Genomic DNA, 24685 nt, shown 5'->3' on the forward strand with positions numbered 1-24685 from the left:
ACTCAAAAGGGTCTAAGCCTGTGCTTCTCATCCTAAGACCAGGTTCTTTACACTCTGTTTTATCTCCTCTTCCAATTTTATTTTATGAGAATTTTTTAAAATATTAGCTTTAAATATTTTATTAATTTTATTACCTCAAAATATTCAGTTTTAGTCCCTTTCAGGGTGGGGTTAGAGCTGTTGTTATAGTTGTTATTTGCCCTTCTTTCTCAAGGTGAATCTATGACATGCACAAGAATTGAATTTGAGTGAGGTGGGACTGTGCTAAGTCACCAGTCTCATTTTCTCTTCTGGAGTCATCTGGATCCAGTGGTCAGATGTGGATCAGAATGACTGGAGGTGGCTTTGGATGCCAGTCAATCAGTGGAGTTAAGTGACTAACCCAAGATCACACAGCTAGTATATGTCAAGCACCAGAGGTCAGATTTGAACTCAGGTCCTCCTGGCTCCTGGATTGATACTCTATCCACTGACCCACTTAGCTGTCCCAAACTGCACAATATTCTCAAGATAAGGTTAGAGCAAGGTTAAGAGAAAGGGGGAGTGACTACACACAAGGGTCTAGAAATAGTTATGAATTTTCCATCTCCCCTCTCCCCCCTACCCACTGATCTAGAATACTACCAGAGGTGGGTGGAAGAATAGCTACTCTCTCTCCCAGTTCGGTAGAAAGAAGTTGTGTCTGAAGAAATGATATATGCTGTGGAGGGTTCCAGAGAAGTAAATGTTGGCTGGTGGTAAGAGACTCCACAGGAATACCCTAAGATTGTCCTGACTGCAGGTAGCAGAGCCTCTAAGTCTTAGAAAATGTTTTATAAATCCTAAAATGACAACTCACTGCTGGTACACTCACCATTCAACACTTGCACTCTATCCAGGCAGCTTCAAGTCATAGATCCCAGCAAACAGAGGTAGAATGATCCATGTCTTTATGTTTGGTCTGTGTGAACCATAATTCTAGAGATGCCAAATCCTCCCCAAGAACAGCAAATCCCTTAAAATAAAACAAGCAAATGACTAGAATTGCCAATACCCAGCCTCTGCAAGCAGCTTATCCTACAATGAGGCTAAAGAAATAATACCTATGTTCAATGTCACCAAGTATATATTTTGACTGATTTTCTCTGCAATGAGGCAGATTTGTTATAAAGCTTAGAGAAAGAAGGTCTTAGAAGGCTTATTCAAAGGTATAGTATTTCCCAAGGACTGTAGTTCTCTCATAGTCTCTGGATCATGGCAAGTCAATCAGTAAACTGTGCCTATTGTGTGCTTAGGTTCAAAGTCAGGAGATAAAAACCTCTAGTAGAATTGCTGAAAAATGGAATGGAGTGATTCAAGAAGGGTTGACTTCTTTTTGTGGTTATTCATTTGTATCTGACTCTTCATGATCCCATTTAAGGTTTTTTTTTTTTTGGCAAAGATACTGAAGTGATTTGCCATTTCCTTCTCATTTTACAGATAAAACTGAGACAAACAGGATGAAATGACTTGCCCAGGGTCACACAGCTAAAAAGTGCTTTGGATCGGACTTGAACTCAGATCTTCCTGTCTCCAGGACCAGTGTTCTATCCACTACACTATCTAGTTATCCCTTAAAAAACCCATTCTCAAGTAAAAGTTAATTGTTTATAACAATTCTCACTTCCTAGACTCTGCTTTTAGTTTATTTCATACTCTTCTGTATTTGCATAATTTTCTTTCTCATTTCTGCCTCCATCATATTGTGAAAGACTTGTTAGATGTCCATTAATTAGGAAATTATTCTATACAAATTATGGCAAATTATCTCCCTTAGGGAAAGTGAGTTCATACTTATGCTTACTCCACTGAGTTCATTCCTGAAGATGATGCTATAGCTTCATCTAGGCTGCCTACAAGTTATCAGCATTACAAACAGGTTACTCAGGATTTTATTTCACAATATCTGGGCTTGCCACAACACCTGATATGCCTAGTGAGCATATTTTCTTTTAATGCTATTGGTTTGTGCTTCTTTTCTTCTACATTGCCCTTTTCTGTGTATTTGTAGTCTCAATCCATTGTTCTCTTTTTTTTTTGACTTGGTGAGGCTTGTCATTGTAGATTCCAGTTTTTCTATTCTGCCAAAATTTTTGCTGTAATACTATAAATTTTGCTCTTATACATCTCATTTCTGTTTTGAATCACTCAGAAACATTTTATTGAGATTCAGTATTCTCAGATTCCACAGGGCTCTCTATCTCATCAAATTGTTGGATTTTTTTTTTTACTGAACTCATTTATTGTATCTGGAGATCAGATATTTTCTCCAGTTGTAACTGTTTTTTTTTTCTTGTTTGTCTGTTTATGTTCAAGGTCTTTGAATGTTCTTCCTGAAATCTTTGGCAATTTCAGTATTTCCCCTTTTATTTTCCCTCTCATTCCTTTCCTTACCCTTTTCCCTATGATTGTAGTTTCCTTGGGTGCTGGGTCTCAAAGCATCTTATCCTCCTCCCACACTGAGGAATTCATGGTTCACTAGCCTAGGTCTCTGCCCTGGCTGATTTATGTTGGTTAGAATTGGCTCCAACTGGAGTCAAGTTGTACTCTTTCCCTCAGGCTTGGTAGTGTACAGTGCAGCCCCTGAACACATATAGTGTCCTGTCCTTGTGTGATCTCTTGCTCCCTCTTTTCCTTAGTTCCTTGCCCTAGGACTGTGGTTCAGAACTTTGCAGCACTGGGGCTACAGGGATGTGACCCTTGGCAGGTTTTTGTTTTTGAGAGATTGTGATTATCTGGCAATCTATCACCTCTAGGACAAAATTCTGTAGCCTGGTTCTAGGATCTCCACAGCACTGGAAAGAGAGATAGGTTTGGGTTTTATTATAAGCCTGTACCATATTCTTGGGTCTATGAAGTACACAGTGATATATGTGTGTGTGCATGCATGTATGTATGTATGTATGTATGTATGTGTGGGGGGAGTGATGGCAGTGGGAGGGGTGCTTGATGAATTTAGGGTAAGCATCAAATTATGGGTTTGGGGTTTTTGCCCCTACTTTTGGTTTCTGGGTGTTCTAGATGATGAAAACCTTTGGAGTTTCTTTATCTTTGGCACTTAATTTTTGTTTTGAGCATATTTAAGTGATTTCAGGGGGCATCTGGGTGGTACAATAGGAATCAGGAAGACTCATCTTTATGAGTTCAAATTCAACCTCAGACTCTTCTAACTGTGTGACTCTAGGCAAGTCACTTCATCTTGCTTGCCTCAGTTTCCTCATCTGTAAAAATGAACTGAAGAAGGAAATGGCAAACCACTCCAGTACCTTTGCCAAAAAAAAACTGCAAATATGAAGGGGTCACGAAGAATTGAACACAAATGAAACAATGAATCAAGAACAGCAGCAACAAAAGAGATTGTGGGAATCAAAGAAAATATCTAATCCCACATTTTATGATTCAAATGACCCTGAAATCCCACAACATTTAGCAAGTTCTTTGACACCCAGGAGTCTGCTGATTCAAATCCTCACATAAAATTGAACTTCTGGACCTTTTTGCTGGCTGTACCTTCACTTAAAACAAGAAAGAATAAAGAGAGGCAGAAAAGGGGTGGCTAGGTGGCGTAGTGGATAAAGCACTGGCCCTGGAGTCAGGAGTACCTGGGTTCAAATCCAGTCTCAGACACTTAATAATTACCTAGCTGTGTGGTCTTGGGCAAGCCACTTAACTCCATTTGCCTTGCAAAAAACCTAAAAAAGATATAAATATATATATATATATATATATATATATGTATATATATATATATATATAGAGAGAGAGAGAGAGAGAAAACAGAAGCCCACCTTTCAGACATCATGTCAGTTTTAGATGGAGAGATCCTGATGTCTCTTACCAATACAAGTTTTCACCCTTCAAGAGATCACTTTGGTTGGTTACAGCCTTTTGAATACTCCACAAGTCATCCTAAAGACTCCTCTTTATCACATCATTAGTGCTCCAGAAGTATTTATAGGATGTCTGTAAGGTCCTTCCTTTATATATCTCTATCTCTGTCTTTGTCTCTGACTTTCTCTCTTTTACACACACACACACACACACACACACACACACACACACACACACACACACACACACCAGAACAAATACAGAAATCCTCTCATTACTTACTATTATCCATGACCAGGCACTTGATAAAACCTTGTTGATGGATTGATTGATTGTTGACTGAGGGCTTCATACTGTATGGTGAAGAAGAGTCTTTTGATTGGCAGAGGATCAGAAACTGAATTCAACTACAGAAGAATCAATGGGTCCCTCCCTTCATTCCTTTTGTGATTCTTTTCTCCCTGATAGCTTTTAAGTGAGGAAGATTGCTGAAGTTGATGGAGGACTGGGGCATTGCCACAGTGTATTCTTCCCACCCATCCACCATGTGTCCATGAACACATGGTACCTATTTCTTTTGCATTTGTGCTTTCAAGATCTTAGATAAATGAGTGTGCATAGACAGAAGTTAAAACTTTGTGGGTTTTGAAAAATCAGAAGACTTTTCCGAGGGTTCCTCAGTAACCAGGTCAGAAATAAAAACTAGCATGATAACCAAGATACCTGTTGAAAATTCCGAAGGACTCATGATGAAAAATGTTCTCCACATCCAAAGAAAGAATAGTTGGAGTATGAATGCAGATTGAAGCATACTATTTTTCACTTTATTTTTTTCATGGTCTGGGGTTTTTTTGGTCTGTATCTTCTTTCACAATATGACTAATATAGAAATAGGCTTTGCATGATTGAACAAGCATAACCTACCAAACTGCTTACCATCTTAGGGAGGGGAGAGTGGAGAGGAGGAGGGAGAAAATTTAGAACTCAAAAGCTAATGATAAAAGAATGTTAAAATTGAATTTTCATAAAAATAAAATATTATTTAAAAAAACCAAAGTGCCCCTTCTCTATATCTATATTGTGTCCTTCTATTAGAATGAAAGAACCATGAGGGCAGGGACTCTCTTTGCTCTTAATATTTGAATCTCAACTGCACAGGAAGAGTCTCACAAATTTTTTTATTCATTCAGAGTAAATAATGTTTTGGGAAAGAATATGGAAGGGATCACATGAATGGTTCTTCTGATGTCTCCTTCCTGAAAAGTACTCATGTCTTGCATGATAAGTAAATATTTTAAGGTTAACAAATGTCTGTTCCCAGATTGGGGTCAATTTATCTGGCAGGTAGATGGACAAATGTGCACTTCCCAACCCAGATCTCAGCAGCAAGAGCAAATGCACAGTAGAACATTCCTCTAATCTGGGGATGAAACAGCTACTGATGGGCTAATGAGCAATAGCAGGGGACAGGAACCAGGGTGAAGCTGATCTCTTTCCATAAGCAGCAGTGTGATGACAGCTGACATTTGAGTTGAAAAGCATGCTAATCAGGTCTTTCAATTAACCATGCCTGCAGGGAGCCTGACTATTTGAACCATAGGGCCATAACCCAGACACCACCATTCATTTACCTAAAAAATTGTAGGCCAAGTACCTAGAAGGAAATAATAGCCTGTGGAGCATGAACTGTACAGCTCTAAACCCATTCTGACATTGAAAATATTATGGCATTATTGGTTCAAATATATTTTGTAATTTCCCCCTAAATTTGACTTGGACAAAATCTAAGTGTGACCCACAAACAATCTTATTTTTTATTTTATTCTATATTGACTCAATGGCTCTGCACTCTCAATGATGTTAAAATTCCTTTACTGACACAGAGTACAGCTCAACCATGTGTGATGTTTGTCCTTCATTCTCAAAGAAGACCATGACTTCATGGAAGTGATACCATGACAAGCACATGAATTAAATTTTAGGGGGGCCATATTAAGTCACCATCCTCACTTACTCCTCCAGAGCCATCTGAGTCCAGTGGCCAGAAAAGGCTCTGGATGCAAGGTGGTCAGGGTCAAGTGTCTGAGGCCAGATTCAATCTCCCATCCTCCTGACTCCAAGGCTAGTGTTCTATTCTCTGAGCCACCTAGTTGCCCTCATCCATTTGTGTAGCATTGAGAGAATATCACCATGATCCAATTTGCATGCTAGGTTTCTTGGACAAGGCTACTCCAACATTGTTTGGGTTCCCATTCTCTCAAAATCTTAGCTCACAAGCTCCTATCAAGGTTTTTTTTTTTATTCACTCAGAATACACAATTAGTTTAAAGCAAAAGCATTAATGAAATACCCTAATAAAGTAGCAATGGAAAATTTTCTCCATAAACCTAAGGCATACTTTCCCACAAATACACACCCATTTTACAGATAGAGAAACTGAGTCCCAGAAATGAGGCAACTTGCCTAAGGAATGGCAATATGAAGAAAGGCCCTCTACCTCCACATTCATTGCTCTTTCTGGCACAACACCTTCTTCAAAATTGTCAAAGTAGGAAAATTTAATTTTGGAAATCTAACTTTCTATCACACCTGCTTCTAGCCATTCTTTTGTTCTTTTTCTCAACAGTGTTCCTTTCCTACCAAAATTGATATAACTGCTGTTCTTCTCCTTATGTCCCATTCCTAAAATTGTTTTCTAATCTTTCTTTCTCTCAGAGATATGTGGTGAACATAACTTCAATAATCACAATATTCCCAAATACTTCTTTGCAATAAGACTCTCCAAACATAATCTTGCAAGGCAAGATTTAGCTTCTTAGAATTTCAAACTGGAAAGGATTATTATCTACAAGGATTCTTAACCTGGGATTCCTAAACTTGGCTTTTAAAAACTTATTTTGGAAACTATGGGGTTTTTTTTTTTAATAGTCCTGTGTATTCAAAGCATTTTTGGAAAGGGATCCATAAGATTCTCAAGACTGGCAGTTTCATGATACAAAATAAGGTGAAGAATTCCTGATCAAGATAGAGTAGCTTCTTTATTTTGTAAATCAGTGTCTAAGTCTGTCTCTTTGTCTCTGTTTTTCTTTCTCTCTCTCTCTCTCACACACTGTTTGTCTGTCTGTCTGTGTCTCTGTCTCTTATTACACCCTGGGGCAGGGGTGGGATGGGAGTGCATGATCAAGAGAGTTCCCTGAACAACTTAATGAGCTTATAGAGTTGTTAGTCTTTGTTTAGGTCTTCACACAATTTTTTTGGTATCTTCATAGAGAGGATATAGGCAAGATCTTCAGCACCTTCCAGAAGATGGATTCCAGTGATTAAAGATGTGCAGATTACAGACTTGGCTAGCTCAGATACCTATGCGTCAGACTCTTGTGGGAAAGTTCACTCTCTTGTGATGTCCTATAAAGAAATTTCTCCTGTTTTGTTGGAGGTTAGACCCAAGGTAAACAGAAAACACCTTGACCCTGGGCTGGAGTCAAAGAGGGAAAGAGAGAAAAAGAGAGAGAGAGAAAGACACAGAGAGAGAGAGAGAGTAAAAGAAAGAGAAAGAAAGAAAGAAAGAAAGAAAGAAAGAAAGAAAGAAAGAAAGAGAGAGAGAAAGAAAGAAAGGGAGAAAGAAAGAAAGAGGGCAACTAGGTGGCATAGTGAATAGAGCACCAGTCCTGGAGTCAGGAGGATCTGGGTTCAAATGTGACCTCAGACACTAAAAAAAATGCCTAGCTGTGTGACCATAGGCAAGTCACTTAATCCCATTGCCTTAAATAAAAATTTTAAAAATTGCATGGAAAGAAAGAGAAAGAATAAAAGGAAGGAAGGAAGGAAGGAAGAAAGAAAGAGAAAAAATAAAAGAAAGAAAAAAGAAAGAAATGAAGTTTGAAAAAAATCAAATCTGACAATTAGAATGTTATAACATTAGCCAATTAATTGATCATTAATTGACCATTAGAAAAAAATAGTTTATTGAGTAGAGGACATTGATATATTTTGTTCCCTAGTTCATGTCTCTTTATTGTCATACTTTCCTGAAATCAAAGCATGTCATGTGAATCAGGAAAAAAGAAAATGGAGATTTACAGAAATAAGTGGAAGAGCTGGAATTTGAACCCAGGTCATCTGGATTCACCTAGTTTCAGAGCTAGTGTCTTTTCCACTGCACCATATACAGTTAGGGTGGCTCACTGAGGAAGAAAAACTTGAGTTCAAATCCTAGCTCAGATACTTAACTAAGTCATATGGCCTTAGGTAAGTCTTTCTCATCCTTAGTTTCCTCTTCTGTAAAATGAGGATAATAGGATCTACCTCACAAGGTTGCTGAGAAAAATCAAAGGAAATTACTTACATATAGAACTTTGCAAACCTCAAAGCATTACTGAAATGCTAACCAAAGGGTAACCTCTCAGCTCCAAAAAGGGCATCTATGTAGAAGGACACTCGTCTAAGAAAGTCCTGAGCTTTAGCTTCCTAGAGGAAAAGGGGTCTCTGAAACTCCTAGGTACCTGGGAAGCCTGATTCTAAAATCCAGTTTTCTGCAAGAGGATTTCCCAGGTTGTGTCAACCTTTTGAAGAGAAATGATGCATGTAGCCCTGAAAACTAGTGAATCAATGGGAGAGTTGTTCTAGGTCCTTTCTTGACTCAGTTAAATCCAGTGATCTAGGCATGAGATATTCAGACACTATATTTTTCCCCAATTACATACAGAGATAATTTTCAGCATTCATTTCAGCATTCCATTGCTACTTCAGCTTTTGAGTTCCCCGTTTTTCTACAACTCTTCTTTCTTTCTCCCCTCCCCATAGCAGTGATATAGGTTGTAAGAGACCATATAATTTTATTTTATTTTTTATTAAAGATTTTATTTATTTTGAGTTTTACAATTTCCCCCCAATCTTACTTCCCTTCCCCCACCCCCATGGTAAGCAATCTGTCAGTCTTTGCTTTGTTTCCATGTTATACATTGATCCAAATTGAGTGTGATGAGAGAGAAATCATATCCTTAAGGAAGAAACAAAAAATATAAGAGATAGGAAGATCAGACAATAAGATAGCAGTTTTTTTCTAAATTAAAGGGAATAGCCCTTGGTTTTTGTTCAAACTCTACAGCTGTTACTCTGGATATAGATGGTATTCTCCATTTCAGAGAGCTCCAAATTTTCCCTGATTGTTGCACTGATGGAATGACCAAGTCCATCAAGGTTGATCATCGCCCCCATGTTGCTGTTAGGGTATACAGTGTTTCTCTGGTTCTGCTCATCTCACTCAGCATCAGTTCATGCAAATCCCTCCAGGCTTCCCTGAATTCCCATCCCTCCTGGTTTCTAATAGAACGAAAGTGTTCTATGACATATATAGACCACAGTTTGCTAAGCCATACCCCAATTAAAGGACATTTATTTGATTTCCAATTTTTTGCCACCACAAACAGAGCTGCCATGAATATTTTTTTGTACAAGTGATGTTTTTGCCCTTTTTCATCATCTCTTCAGGGTACTGCTGGATCAAAGGGTATGCACATTTTTGGTGCCCTTTGAGCATAATTCCAAATTTCTCTCCAGAAAGGTTGGATGAGTTCACAGCTCCACCAACAACATAATAGTGTCCCCAATTTCCCACAACCCTTCCAACAATGATCATTGTCCTTTCTGGTCATATTGGCCAGTCTGAGAGGTGTGAGATGGTACCTCAGAGAAGCTTTAATTTGCATTTCTCTAATAAGTAATGATTTAGAGCAATTTTTCATATGATTATGGATTGCTTTGATTTCCTCATTTGTAAATTGCCTTTGCATATCCTTTGACTATTTGTCAATTGGGGAAATGACTTGTTTTTTAATATGATTCAGTTCTTTGTATATTTTAGAAATAAGTCTTTTGTCAGAAACATTAGTTGTAAAGATTGTTTCCCATTTTACTACATTTCTTTTGATGTTGGTTACAGTGATTTTGTTTGTGCAAAAGCTTTTTAATTTAATGTAATCGAAATCATCTAGTTTGTTTTTAGTGATGTTCTCCATCTCTTCCTTAGTCATAAATGGATCCCCTTTCTATAGATCTGACAGGTAAACTAGTCCTTGATCTTCTAATTTGCTTATAGTATTGGTTTTTATGAGACCATGTAATTTTAACATTTTATTTATTTGTCTTGCCAACTACATGCAAAGATACTTTTCAACAATCATTTTTCTAAGGTTTTGAGTTTCATAATTTTCTCCCTCCCTCCCTTCCCTCCCCCCTCCCTGATAAAGAGCAATCTAATATAGGTATAAGTATGTTAAACATCTTTCTATATTAATCATGTTATGAAAGAAGAATCAGAACAAAAAGGAAAAACATCATGAGAAAGAAAAAAAACATAAAACATAAAACAAATTTTAAAAGTTGAAAATGTAGCTTTAGTCTGCATTCAGATTCCAGAGTTCCTTCTCTGGATGTGGATGGCATTTTCCATCACAAGTCCTTTAGAATTGCAAACATATAATTTTTTTTTAGGTTTTTGCAAGGCAAATGGGGTGAAGTGGCTTGCCCAAGGCCACACAGCTAGGTACTTATTAAGTGTCTGAGGTCACATTTGAACTCAGGTCCTCCTGACTCCAGGGCTGGTGCTCTATCCACTCCGCCACCTAGTCGCCCCCTCTCTCTGTTCCTGTCTCTCTGTCTGTATCTTTCAATCTCTATTCTCCATCTCTCTGTCTCATCTCTGTATCTTTCAATCTCTATTCTCCATCTCTTTGTCTTGTCTCTCTGTCTCTCTGTCTCTGTCTCTGTCTCTCTCTCTGGGTCTCTCTCTCTTTCTGTCCCTTTTGTCTCTCTGTCTCTGTCTCTCTGTCTTTCTGTTTCTCTCTCTCTGTCTCTCTCTCTCTCTCTGCCTCTGTCTCTATCTCTGTCTCTGTTTCTGTCTCTTTGTCTCTGTATCTGTTTGTCTCTATCTTTCAGTCTCTATTCTCTATCTCTCTGTCTCTGTCTCTGTCTCTCTCTCTCTTGCTGTCTGTCTGTCTCTGCTTCTGTGTCTATATTTCTCTGTCCGTCTGTCTCTCTCTGCAGTTCGGCCAACCATACAATGAGATTGTTCTTCCAGATGAATTTGCCTGAAGAATTCTAATTGGAAAACTGTTGCAAAGATCAGAGAAAGCTGCCCTCCTTGAGAGTAGGGCTGGGGGTGATCTGAAGAACAAGCACATGCTTTCTGGTGAAGTGGAGAAAGAGGGTCCAGGAAAGGAGAACTTTTGTTGATTCTCTTTCTCTCTAAAGGATGCCAGGGTCCCTGAACCACTGATGATCAGGGTAACACAACCATTGGCATAGGTCTATTAGCCCTTCAGAGTTTGTTTTGCGGTAGGTACATTTAAAGCATGGTGCAAGTACAGGTCTTTTCCAGATATAGACAACACAAAAGGCTATAAAAACAAAAAAGGAAAAGAAGACATGAAGGGAAAATCAAAAATACCAAAGTTATACTGTTTTCTCACTCCAAGATCTCACTTGGCTCTTTTGTTCTCTATTCTGGCAGTACTCTTAAGATCTATAGCCTTGCTGTTCCATAGTTCAAATGTCCTGCCTATCCAATTATGGTAACAAAATGGCCCCTTCATCTTCAATCTCTGGTTGGACCTGTCATGGGAAGGACATTTTTTTCTTTGTACCAAGGACTCCCTTACTCATAGACAGATTAGGCAGGCACTAAGGCACAAAGAAGTGAGTTGGGCCATTCTCACTTGCTTCAAAATATGGATTCATAAGGAACTTTTTAAAAAGTATTTTATTTTTAATAATATTAATAAAATAACTAATATTTATATAGCACTTTATAGAAGGCAGGTCCTGTGGTAGTCATGAACTTGGTCATTATGAAATTGATAGCAATAAACACAAATATTTCCTTATACAGATAAGAACCTAAAAAGAGGATTGACTATATATATAACATGCTAAATCTCTAATAAGTACAACTTGCTTGTTTTTTAAAATTTCTTTTATTTTTGAAGGCAACAGGGCTAAATCATTTGCCCAAGGTGACATAGCTAGGTAAGTATTAAGTGTCTGAGACTGGATATGAACTCAGATCCTACTGACTCCAGGGTTGGTGCTCTATCCACTGCACTATCTAGCTGCCCCTGTTTTTTTTTTAAGTATATGTCAAATTTAGCATGATAGTTACAACATTGCCATGCTTGTCCACATTCCCTTCTAATTTCCTTCTGTTCATTTTAAGGAATGCTTCATTGACTTTTTTTTTAATTTCTTTTCTGAAGGCAAAGGGTATTGTTATTTTCACTACTCCCTATCACCATATCTCTTCCTTCTCCAAAGCCCTCAGGCAATTTCAGTGTTGAACATAGCACTTGAAGCTCCATACTCCAGAAAGAAATACTAGGAAGTGTTTAATAAATTATATTTGAAGGCAAGAAGAGAGGGGAGGAGGCAGGAGGGAGGGAAAATTATATTTGAATGATGATGATGATAATATACATATACAGATATGTATATAGTGCTTACTGAAATAATTATCTCATTTGATCCTCACAATAATCCTGGGAGATAGGTATTATCATTATTCCCATTTTACAGATGAGGAAACTGAGGCAAATAGAGGTTAAGTAACATGCCTAATCTTACACAGCTAATAAGTATATGAGGTCAAATTTGAACTCAGGTGCTCCTGACTCCTGATCCAGTGCTCTCTTCACTTTGATGAAAAATTAGTCTACTGACTTTTAATTACCACTTGGGAGGTCATCAAACTCATCTTAGGCTCAAATCATCTTGGCCACTTGGGCTAAAACATTTGGTGGAGGAAGTACTTTTATTGGGCATAGGGGTGAGTTCCAGGCTGACAGGGGGCCAGGGAAAGGACACAGGGCAAGCCAAAGGTCATTTGTCTTTCTGAATGCTGATATTTCCAGAATGGTGCCAAATGAGTGGGGCTAAGCCTCTGAGGTACTAGATCAGGAGTATTGCTAGTCACTGGGCACCAAGCAAAAGGGACCCTTCCATAGGGCAGCAGGTACTAGAAATTCTCAGCAGAGGTTTCCTGTGCTGTCACCTGTGCAATTTCCACACCTTAGTCTCTCTCATTTTGTTGGGTGATATTCCATTGCTCAAAAATTGAGCCCTGGACTGCCTCTGGCAGAGATTATCTGCAACAATTCTATGTTAGATCTTATAGGCTTATTCTCTTGACACTGGCTGGTACTATGCCCTGCTCCATCTCCCCTAAGAGTTTGTTTGCCATACCTAGTGTCTGAAGTACAATGTTTGAAGAACATTGGTCTTGGACAGTAATGTCCTATAATTGTCTCAGTGGAACCTCTGAAGGAGCCCAATTTATTGTTCCATTTTACCAAAGTAAAGTCCTGACCTTTTCTATTGTATCTTTAGTAGAGGCAGACAATTCAGGTGGTCAATGCCAAAATTTGTCCTTTTATAGGCTGGCAAGATATTATTGATATTGCTGTTATTCACCCTTCTTTTTGTTTCTTGGGGGGTTGTTTTGCTTTTTGCAAGGCAATGGGGTTGACTTTCCCAAAGTCACACAGCTAGGTAAATATTAAGTGTCTGAGGTCGGATTTGAACTCAGGTCTTCCTGACTTCAGGGCCAGTGCTCTAACCACTGTGCAACCTCACCTTTCATTTTTGAAGAGGATCAATGACATCACTGACTCATGGGTGGTTTGAATTTAAGTGAGGTAGAGTTGAATATAGTCATTACTTTCACTCTCTATTCTAGAGTCATGGAGGTCTAGTGGTTGGACAAAAGTCAAGATGACTGGCAATGGCCTGGATGCAGTGGATAACCTTGTTGTTTTTGATGTCTGACCAAGTTCTAAGCATGCCATAGTACCTGCTTCAACCACTGTCACTTGGGCTGCTGTTCCTAATATAAGATCCTTCAACTCCAGACACCATACTTTTCCACTGGCAGTTCCTGGTTACCCTTTTACCAGGGTGTGACTGCTGTGCCTGCTACAGCTGCTTAAGAGTCAGTGATGAGAGCTGAGTGATAGATGCACACCAAAGGTAGATAAACAACTCTGAAAAGGGCTTGGCAAGCCCAGAGGTCCTAGTCCTTTCTGAATACCTCATACACCCCATTTATATTAATAATGAGGAACTAGATAACTTGAAGAAAGAGTTTGAAATCTTGTCTCAGACATTCAAGATTTGTATGACTCAGGACTCAGGACTTAATGATTTTCAGTCTCAGTTTTCCCATCTTTAAAATGGTGATAATAATAGAACCTCCACCATAGGATCAAATAAGATTAATAGTCAATAGTCAGCCAATAAATATTTATTATGTACCTACTGCAGGCCAGGCAATATGCAAAGTTCTTGGGACACAAAGAAAGATGAAAGATGAAGAACTCACATTCTTTTTTTTTAATTTTTATTTTTGCAAGGCGATGGGGTTAAGTGACTTGCCCAAGGTCACACAGCTAGGTAATTATTAAGTGTCTGAGGTCAGATTTGAAGTCAGGTCCTCCTGACTCCAGGGCCGGTGCTCTATCCACTGTGCCACCTAACTTCCCCCTAAGAACTCACATTCTAATGAAAAGACAACATGCAAAAAACTATTTGCAAAAAATATATAGAAAAAGGAGCCAGATTTGAAAGATGGCAGACGACACGACACGGATCAGCAACAGACCACCAACACTGTTGAGGAGCCCTTGGATCTCATCAGACTCAGTTTAGGTGAGAGAATTTATGTAAAGATGAGAAATGACCGAAAACTACGAGGAAGATTGCATGCTTATGATCAGCATTTAAACATAATTTTGGGAGACGTAGAAGAGACTGTGACAACTACAGAAATTGATGAAGAAACTTATGAGGAGATCTATAAGTCTACCAAGTGGAACATTCCAATGCTGTTTGTCTGAGGCGATGGGGTTGTATTAGTAGCCTCTCCATTGAGAGTTGGTTGAAAGCAAGACTTGATCCCATGTGAAAACTTGGAGACTGGATAATAGCCTCTGCACAAAAAGCTGGTGTTCAAGAGATCAGCCTGTGATACTTTTGGATATTTAGAAATAATCAAGGAACGCTGCACATTTAAAATGTGTTTATTTCCAAACAATTCCCAATCTAACTGGCATAACACTCATCCCTAGATTTCTGATACCAGACCTATCAATTAATGGAAGCGTCTTAAGGCAGGACTCTGTCAGTGATTTCATTTGTCTCTTTTCATCTTGTAGGCAATTACATTTTTTTAAATTAAAGTTACCTTTTGGTTTTTTGAAAAAAAAATATATATATATAGACAGGGTTAGAGATAACCAACAGAACGAAATCACTAGCATTAAAGGGGGTCAAGAAAAGCTTGTCTTAGAAGATAGAATTTTTGCAGGACTTGAAGGAAATCAGAAAACCCAGGAGGTAGAAATGAGAAGGGAGAGCATTTAATACTGCCAGTGGAAAAATGTTGTATCTGGAGGAGGAGAATCTTGTGTTAGGAACAACAAGGAATGAAGTGCCACTAGACAGCAGTTTATTGGGGGAGAGGAGAGGGAAGGAAGTTCTAAGAAAATTGGAAAGGTAGGAGGGACCAGGTTGTGAAGGGTTTTGAATGCCAAACAGGTTTTGATATTTGATCCTGGAGGTGAAAGCAAGCCACTGGAGTTTATTGACTGGGGAGGGGGGCACAATCAGATTTATGTATGCTCTTAATATTTGACAGCTAGACAGAATAGACTGGACTATAATGGTACAGTCATGAAGTGATGAGGGTGTGCACCAGGGTAGACCCTGGTGACAGTGTCAGAGGAAAGAAGAGGTTGTATACAAAGGATGTTACAAAAAGAAAATCAACAGGACTTCACAAGATTGGATACAGGGATTAAAGAACAAGAAGATGATATTTAGGTTGCGAACCTGGATGACTTGGAGGAGGGTAGTAGCCTCAATATAATTATTTCAATTGTGGACATATTGAGTTTAAGATGTCTACAGGATATCCAGTTTGAGAAGTTTAATAGATAATTGGAAAAGTTAGCAGAGAGGCTATGTCACAACTGTCTCATATGAGACTCCCAACCACTCTGGGACAAAAGTATGTTTTTAATTTCCATTTTTCTAATGAGGAAACTGAGGCAGACAGATTAAGCGATTTGCTCAGGGTCACAGAGTTAGTAAGTACCTGAAAGTAGATTTGAACACAAATTTGAAACTCTATTTCTTGATTCTGGGTTCTGTGCACCATGGCACCTCTAGCTGCTAGTGTTTTATAAATCTAAGAGTGCTCTATAATCACAGGCTGTTCTTAAACCTTGATTTTGTTGTCCTTCAGTCATGTCTAACAGTATGACCCATTTGGAGTTTTCCTCACAAAGATACTGGAGTATTTTGCCATTTCCTCCTCCAGCTCATTTTACAGATGAGGAAACTGAAGCAAATAAGGTTAAATGATTTGTCCAAAGTCATACTGCTGGCATTTGAATTTGAATTTGAACTCAGATCTTCCTGACTCCAGGCTCTGTCACCCTGCCACATAATTGCCTTGATTTTATGTTACCTAAAAAGTATGGAAAATAAAAGTAAGGCCACTGTGCTGAGTCATGGCCATTTAGGACTCTCCCAGATTCTTAGCATCTTGATCTCTCCTCTAAGAGAAAGCCTAGGGGTGGCTAGGTGGTGCAGTGAATAGAGCACCGTCCCTGAGTTCAACAGCCTCAGACACTTAATAATTACCTAGCTGTGTGGCCTTGGGCAAGCCACTTAACCCCATTTGCCTTGCAAAAACCTAAAAAAAAAAGAGTAAAGCCTATCTGAAGAAAACCTTTGACTATTCTGAAATCTGCAAATATCCACCTATCCCTTAAAGAGATGAAACTTTTTCAGAAGCCCCCAAACTTGCCTGAATCCTCTTACATTGCCTCTGCAATGCCTATCTATCACTTCACACATAATAGGCAATTTTTTTCTAGAAATGATAAGTGTTTTAGAATAACAAAAACAAAGATTTAAAGTTAGAAAAGAATTCTGAGATCATTTAATTCAAAACCCTTTATTTTACAAATGAGGAAAGTGAGGCTCACTAAGGTTAAGTGACTTGACCAGTCATGAGAAAGCACTTGATGGAACTGTATTTTGAACCCAAGCCCTCTAAACCTGGCCTCTTTGCATTGCCTCCTAACAGTACCTGATGCTGGGGTGGGTGTTTGGTATATTTTTCTCCCCAAGGCAATTAGGGTTAAGTGACTTGCACAGGATAACAGAGTTAGTACAGTCTCCTGTCTGAGGCTGTATTCAAATTCAGAGTTGGTGCTCTGTCCATTGTACCACTTAGCTATACTTATTTGCTATGTTCTTAAGAAATGTTGGTTGGGTCCATTTGTTGAATTGTTGAATCCATCTTTAATTCCATTACAGTATGGATTCATTTTTTAAAATTGATTTTTTGACATCTTTATATTTGGTTTGTGTGTATCTCTCATTTTTATAACATTTCCTGAAAGCAACAACCCCTTAAGAATTCTCTCCTTTATTTCTACTCCCTACCTTGCCCTATCACCCTTCCAAGAATCCCTCTTACATACCTTTCTATACTCTCCTTTTTTTTTAAGGTTTTTTCAAGGCAAATGGGATTAAGTGACTTGCCCAAGGCCACACAGCTAGGTCATTATTAAGTGTCTGAGACAGCATTTGAACCCAGGTACTCCTGACTCCAGGGCTGGTGCTTTATGCACTGCGCCACCTAGCCGCCCCTCCAAATACCTTTCTGACTTTATCATATTTATATCTCCTCTATGAACACAATGTTCCAAACAAACCAGACAATCCATGCTTAATAAACATGTATTGTACTTGCTACTTTGCTTTTACAGGTACCTGTGCTTAGAATATTCTTTCTTTTACCTCTTGAATTCCTAAAATGCCATCTTTTCTAGGAAGCCTACCCAATTCCATACCTGCCTTTTCTATCTCCATTTAAATTACATAAGACTTCTTTCCTTTCTTCCTCCTTTCCTCTCTCACTTTTTCTTTTACATTTCTTCCTTTTTTCTTCTCTCTTTCTCCTCCTCCTCCTCCTCCTCTTCCTTCTTCTTTTTGGATATTTTTGCAAAGCAATGGGGTTAAGTGACTTGCCCAAGTTACGCAGCTAGTTCACAGCTAGGGCAAGCTGCCCCCTTTCATTTCTTTCTTCTTTTTCTGGGGCAAGGAATAGTGGACCTATGATTTCACTTGCTTAGAGACCCCTTTGTAGAAAAATTTGTTCTATTAATTCAGGTTAGCTTTTGCTGAATATACTCTTTTTTTTAAGGTTTTTCAAGGCAAATGGGGTTAAGTGGCTTGCCCAAGGCCATACAGCTAGGTAATTATTAAGTGTTTGAGGTCACATTTGAATTCAGGTCCTCCTGACTCCAGGGTCAGTGCTCTATCCACTGCCCCACATAGCTGCCCCTGCTGAATATAGTCTTAAAAAATATTTGGGGACACTGAAAGGATAAGTGACTTATCTAGGGCAATATTTGTCAGAGACAAGACTTGAACCCAAGTCTTCCCAACTCTGAGTCTGGCTTTCTATTCTCTATCCTAACTTCTCACAACTTCATTTCATCATTCTTTAATGATCAGTTATCTAAAGTTTGCATTATGCCAATGCTATCCAGTTGTTAAGATTTTTCAGTCTGAGTATTTATATCATGGAAATCAGCAAATGTTATAAGTCAGGGCTTAATTTATTGTTTTGTGATTAAGGAAATGATGAAGAAATGTTAATAATATGGCTTAAACTACAGAGTGTGTCATATGTATATTTTGGAAGGGGGAGGAACCAGTCATTAAACATTTTCTAGCACCTCTCTGATTACAAGTTGTAATGTTGGGGCTTTTTCCTTCTCTAGATTATACTGTGGGCAAGGACTAAGTTTTAATTCAATATTCTACTTCCTCCAATACCTAACATAGTACTTGACACAAAGCAAGCATTTTCTAAATGTTTGATGTACCACAAGGCAATAAAACTCAATCAAATACAATGATCAATATCACTTCCAAATTATTGAAGTGAAAACTAATGCTTTTCCTTTCTATTAACAAAAGGTAAAACTACAAAAGTGGAAAGTGACATGTCTTGTCAGCTGAAATCACTCTATTATGTGGTTTCACTCAAAAGATTTTTATAGGAAGGTAAGTATGGGATGAGGGTTTTGATCTGTAGAGAAGAGAGTGATGTTTCAAAAACAAATTTATCAGTATAAAAGGATATGATGTGTTGTTGTGTGGTAACCATGCTGATATCAAGTCTTTCTTTTCTTTTTTCCTTCTCACCAATTTTGCAAGTAATGGGAGGAAGGGAGGTGGTGCTTCAGAAGACAGGATACACATAGAAAAAAAAAATTTTTGCTTTCTCAGGTTGCTGGAACCCCAAACTCCGGACATAAGGAGTGGGAGAGATTGGGAAAGCAGGAGCCCCTGAGAATGGGCACCACTACAAATGATAGTGGAAGCTGGATAGAATGTTACATAATCAAGAATAGTTATACAAGTATGAGGGTAATTCAAACCAAACAACCATTTGGTTATGCATTTTGGGAAGTGAGACTTTCCTATTTGAAGCTGTGAGGTTTTTACTAAGGGGAACCAAAACTTTGCTCTTTTGCATCAGGTATGCTTTTCAGGGGACTGAGTGAGAACAAACCATTCTGAAAGAGAATACTAAGAAACAGTATTCACCCGAAGATGATCTACCTTCTTGATTGCTTCATTAAAGTTGCTGTGATACTTGCAGGAATTCAGTCTAATACTTGTAAGAGAAATGTCAAGTGAACCATAGTATGTTTTTTCCAAGTATGTCAGGGTATGAACTTTAGAGAATATAATTAATATTAAATCTCCAAGTTTGAACTTATCTGTGCCAGTCCAGGGTTTTATTTCTAGGTGACGGATTACAATTTGAGATCTAACAATATTTTGGGGACCTAAAGTACCTTAGTATTTGGGAGTCTCTGTTTGCTCTGTATATAGCAATTTTTTTTCTTTTCTCATTTTGTATCTGTTTAAAATGAATAAAAAATTTACCCAAAAATACTTTTGGGGGTCAAGGAAGTAGTACGAGCAATGTTCTAGTCAGAGAAAGACTCAGTGGACCAGAGAAGCAAGCATTACATAATTGTATATTGGTGGGTGAGTAACCATTATAACTTTCTAGCCAGGAAGAATAAGTCCTTAATAGTGATATAAACCCTCATTAAAGACTGTTGGCTTTAGAAATGTCTATTTACCATCACAAAGGCACCATGGAAGGGACTTTATATTCTGAAATAGATTCTTCAGAAAAGGAGTTTTTAACCTTGTTTGCGCTATTGACTCCTTAGACAAGCTAGTGAAGCCGTTGAAGCCTTCTGAGAGCAATGTTTTTCAATACTAAAATAAAATACATTGGATCACAAAGAAAATCAATTATATTGTAATATAGTTATCAAACTATTCTTTAAAAACAAGTTCATGGACCCCATGTTGCCTATTCCTGCTTTTGATCCTGGGAGTTAGTACAGATTTTTGTTATTATGCTTTGTCATACCATTATTCCCATGACCCCTAGGTAGTTTTCAGGAAACTACAATCTTTGGGCTCTTTGCAAGACTTAAAGAAAACACATTCCTATTGGAAAAAGTAATCCCTGCTACAGGCAGGTTGAGGTTAGTGGATTTTCTAAACTCTGGAGCTGAACTGGAGTAGACTAAGTCAATCCAGGTATTTGCACTGGATTGCACTGGGGTGGCCTGACTCAGATCAAGAGTTGGGGAGGGCAAAGTTTCTACACCAATCAGCATTGGAATAGGTCCCAGTAGAAACAGAAAGTCTCACAAGAAAGAAACATAGAAATAACCCCTGCTTTAGAGGGCTATATGTAGTCATGGGGAATGTATTTGAGGAAGAATACAATGCAGCTGTTGCATTTTGTGGGCAGCCAGAAACAATGCAGCCTTCCAAGATTTGCAGAGAGATCCATGGAAAAGAGTACTTGGAAATTAGTAATTATAGCCTCTATTTCTGACCAGAAGTTGATAAACAAGCTGAAGTCTCTCATAGAAAAGGAAGGACTTAATTCCTACCTAGTCCTGCTTCCCCAACAGTTTCCGCATGTATAAAATGAGGATGATACCTGTAATATTTATTTCACAGGGTTATTGTGAGAATCAGATGAAATGTAAGCAAGCAATGGATAATTAGCATTTACATACACTTCAAGATTTCCAAAGTATTTTACAAGTATTATTTCATTTAATCTTCACAATAATCCTGGAAGGTAGGGGCTATTATTATCCCCACTATATACATGGAGATGAATTTTTTTAGGCAATTGGAGTTAAGTGACTTGCCAGGTTTACACAGCTAGTAGATGTCTGAGGCCAAATTTGAATTCAGGTCCTCCTGACTTCTAGGTGATGCTCTATTCACCATCTAGCTGAGTACCCCCTCCATATAAATGAAGAAACTGAGGTAGGAAGTGGTTAAGTGATTTGCTTAAGACCATATTGTTTCAAAGGTCTGAGGCAGGATGTAAAGGGCTCTGCTCACCTTTTCACCCAGCTGCCCCTGGACAGCAAGCACTGAGGATCTGTAAGGTGCTTTTTCAAAAAAAAAATCTAAAGGCTCTGAAAATGTCATTTATTACTATAATTATACCATGGAGGAAGGTTAACTATGGCCAATGAGAGAGAGAGAGGACTGCTGTGGAATAAGACACTCTCCTCTTATCTGCAAAATAGATCTTACTGACTCAAAAGGGCAGCAGACATAACTATGAATCGTGGGATCTATGTCAAGTTGACCAACAGAAAAATGTTTCTTTCTCCAGTTACCAGGAAAGCAGAAGAGGCAAGATCATGGAGCTGCTGTCCATAAACTTGGATCAACCTCTTCATTCTGCATGCATGGATTTATACATCTGATGACTGGAAGGCTTTCAGAGCTGAGGGATTACAAGAGGAAATATTTCTCTATTTTAATGATGATGGTGATGGTGGTGGTGGTGATGATGATGATGATGATGAACTAACATTTATATAGCACTTTGAAGTTTGTAAAGTACTTTACAAATGTTATCTACTTTATCCTCTCAAGAACCCTGAAAGGTGGGTGCTATTATTTTCAAAGATAAAACTGAAGCAGATATGGAAGAGGGTTGGTGTGATTCATTCAGGATCACACATCTTATTAATCTCTACCAGAATTCATTCTGATGAGTTTGGAGATTTTGAGGGACAACTTCTTAAAGAAATGGTGAACTTGGAAGGAATCAAAAAGACTGGAATTCCACCACTGGCAGGGAGTCTTGCAGTCAGTGTTTTAATTGCAACTTGCTCAACATTCTGGGGATGTGGAGACATGAACAGGTGGTTCTCTGGAGTCAGCATGTGGTTCTTCTTCTAGTGCATGCATATAATGATGAATCAAGCTTTGCTCCATATGTGTTGATATTTGGGCATGAGTCATGATATGTGCTTTGAAGGCTCTAAAGATAGAGAAGATCTAACAGTGAATTTCAAAGGGTGTGCCATGACATTTTGGATGTTATTGTAGATAAAAGAGAATTTTAATATAAACAATTTTAATATAACTCTTACTCATCATACATAGTATGCTAAGCATAACATTCACAAAATAAATAAAACCTGCACACTTTCCAAGCTGTATGACCCTTGGAAGTCATTTAATCTGTCTCTCAGTTTTCTCAAATGTAAAATGGGGATAATAATAGTGTTGCTTTGAGGATCAAATGAAATATTTGTAAAGCTCTTGGCCACATGTCTTGAATCTAGTAAGCACATAATAAATGCTCATTTCCTTTCTTCTTATCTTACATATATACTAATCCCATAACATACCATACCTTGAACTCACAAAGCCAACAAACATTTATCCTTACATTATGAAAAGTACTGGAAGTAAGAAGATAGGCAAAAACGGTATTCCTGGCCTCAAGAAACTCACATTCCAATGGGGAAGACATGGAACTAAATAGGTATATGGATCCCAATGGTAAATGCAATGATAATACTCATCTGGTTATATTCCTAAGTGCCTTTATTCCCTACCCTTTTTGACTCTGGAGATTTATTAAACCATAGGTTGTTATCACCTCAGCTCAGTTTTTTTAGCCTAATTGCAATATAATGGCCATTCAATTCATTATAGTTTCCTTACCTGCTGTTTAATGAAATTTATATTAAATTAAATGTTAAGAATAAAATAACAATAACTGAAAACCCCCAGAAAGGAAAATTCTGAGCATTTAGGCAGAGTTTTGGCAGCCTGCCTGATTTTAAATTTAATTTAAATTTATGTTTATTTTTAGCTAATAACACCATCCCTCTTTTTTTTTGTTTGTTGAAGCAAAATTCAGGTTACAAGAAACATTTGGGCAAAGAAGTAAGCAGATTATGTTCCAAGTGCCTGTTGACAGATTCTGGAAGGAAAGTTGGAGAAAGAAGAGAAAATCTTTTCTTAGAATTTCCTTCAGTCCTTAAAGCAGTAGGTAAAACTAGGGATTTTGACTGGAATCTTCTGTTCTACTATTTCTACAAGACCAAAAGGCCCTGCTCTATAACTTCTTTCTCTTCTATATGTAGTTCAGTTCTTTCAACTTTTGCTTTTTCCTTTTGCCTATTCCATCTGTGCCTCATAGTCTTTGCGGCTTGGCTCATTAAATCCTAAGAGGAGGACTGGGAACTGACTCTCTTGCCCCTTTTACTATTTGGATTTTGAACTCCTCATCTTTTCCTCTCAGTCTGTGAACTCCATTTAGTGTGCAGTCTTTGTCCTTCAAATTGTGTGTGTGTGTGTGTGTGTGTGTGTGTCTTTAAAAACTCCAGGATGTGATTCAATTCCACCTTCTGATCTTAAAAAAAATTATCAACTCAAATTGATTTTCAGGTCTAAGAGGAGAATGTTTGTGCTGTTATATTTGTCCCTATGAATAACAAATCTCGAGATGCCAGTCAGTTCTCAAATTTCTCATTGTACATACAAGGTGATGATGACACCTATCATATAGTCCTTCATTCTCAAAGAAGACCATGACATCATGGGAGGTGATGCCATGACAAGCACATGAATTGGATCTGAGTGAGGGGGGGTCTGTGCTAAGCCACCAGCTTCACCTTCTCCTTCAGTACCTTCTGGGGTCCAGTGGCCAAATATGAATCATGTTGACTGGAGATTGCCCTGGATACAAAGTAATTAGGGTTAAATGACTTGCTCAAAGTCACACAGCTAGTTCAAGGCAATTGTCTGAGGTTGGATTTGAACTCCCATCCTCCTGACTTCGAGGTCAATGCTCTATCCACTGTACCACCTAGCTGCCCAGATGGAAGGTAATCCCAAAGGGATCCTGTGAAGAATCTGATTGAATTAAATTAAATTAAATTTATCTGATTCTTGCAAGAAGCCAGGGAAACCATTAAAAATGGCTTATCTGAAAACTTCATGTGTGAATCTCTCAACTCCCCTATAGTATTGCCAACATATATGTCAAAAGTGCTATATCCTTTGAGAACCACTCCAAGGTTTCACAACCAAATGGACCTCCACCATCTAAACTCACAGAAGCTTAATTAGTATTACAAAAGGAAATTTAATAATTTATAATGAGAATTCCCTTATTTCACTAGGGGAAACCATGTGAGAAGTTGTCTGCATGCAATGTCTCCCTGTATTAAGGGTTGTTTGGGGTAGTGCCTGGAAATCAGAGCCAGGAAGGGGCCCACTGAAGGTTGAGTCCAATTACTAGTTCTCTGTCCATAAACTAGGGGTCATTGACCCCTTTGGCAGCCTGGTGAAACTTCTGAACCACTTCCCAGAATAATGCTAAATAATTTAAGGG

At 38.3% G+C, this 24685-nt stretch overlaps 1 long non-coding RNA gene and 1 pseudogene across 2 annotated transcripts in view; one reads left to right on the forward strand and one right to left on the reverse strand.

The window, feature by feature from the left end:
• The window catches only part of LOC141496191 (uncharacterized), a 54437-nt gene that overhangs the window by 4771 nt on the left and 24981 nt on the right, over positions 1 to 24685 (reverse strand). For both annotated transcript variants that reach the window (XR_012470972.1, XR_012470973.1), the window contains exon 2: positions 854 to 994. This is a non-coding gene — a long non-coding RNA (uncharacterized LOC141496191). The remainder of the gene's footprint in view (positions 1 to 853; positions 995 to 24685) is intronic.
• On the forward strand, positions 2946 to 15004 carry LOC141495082 (U6 snRNA-associated Sm-like protein LSm3 pseudogene; annotated as a pseudogene).

This window comes from Macrotis lagotis, chromosome 8 (assembly GCF_037893015.1).
Source record: "Macrotis lagotis isolate mMagLag1 chromosome 8, bilby.v1.9.chrom.fasta, whole genome shotgun sequence".
Lineage (NCBI taxonomy): Eukaryota > Metazoa > Chordata > Mammalia > Peramelemorphia > Peramelidae > Macrotis > Macrotis lagotis.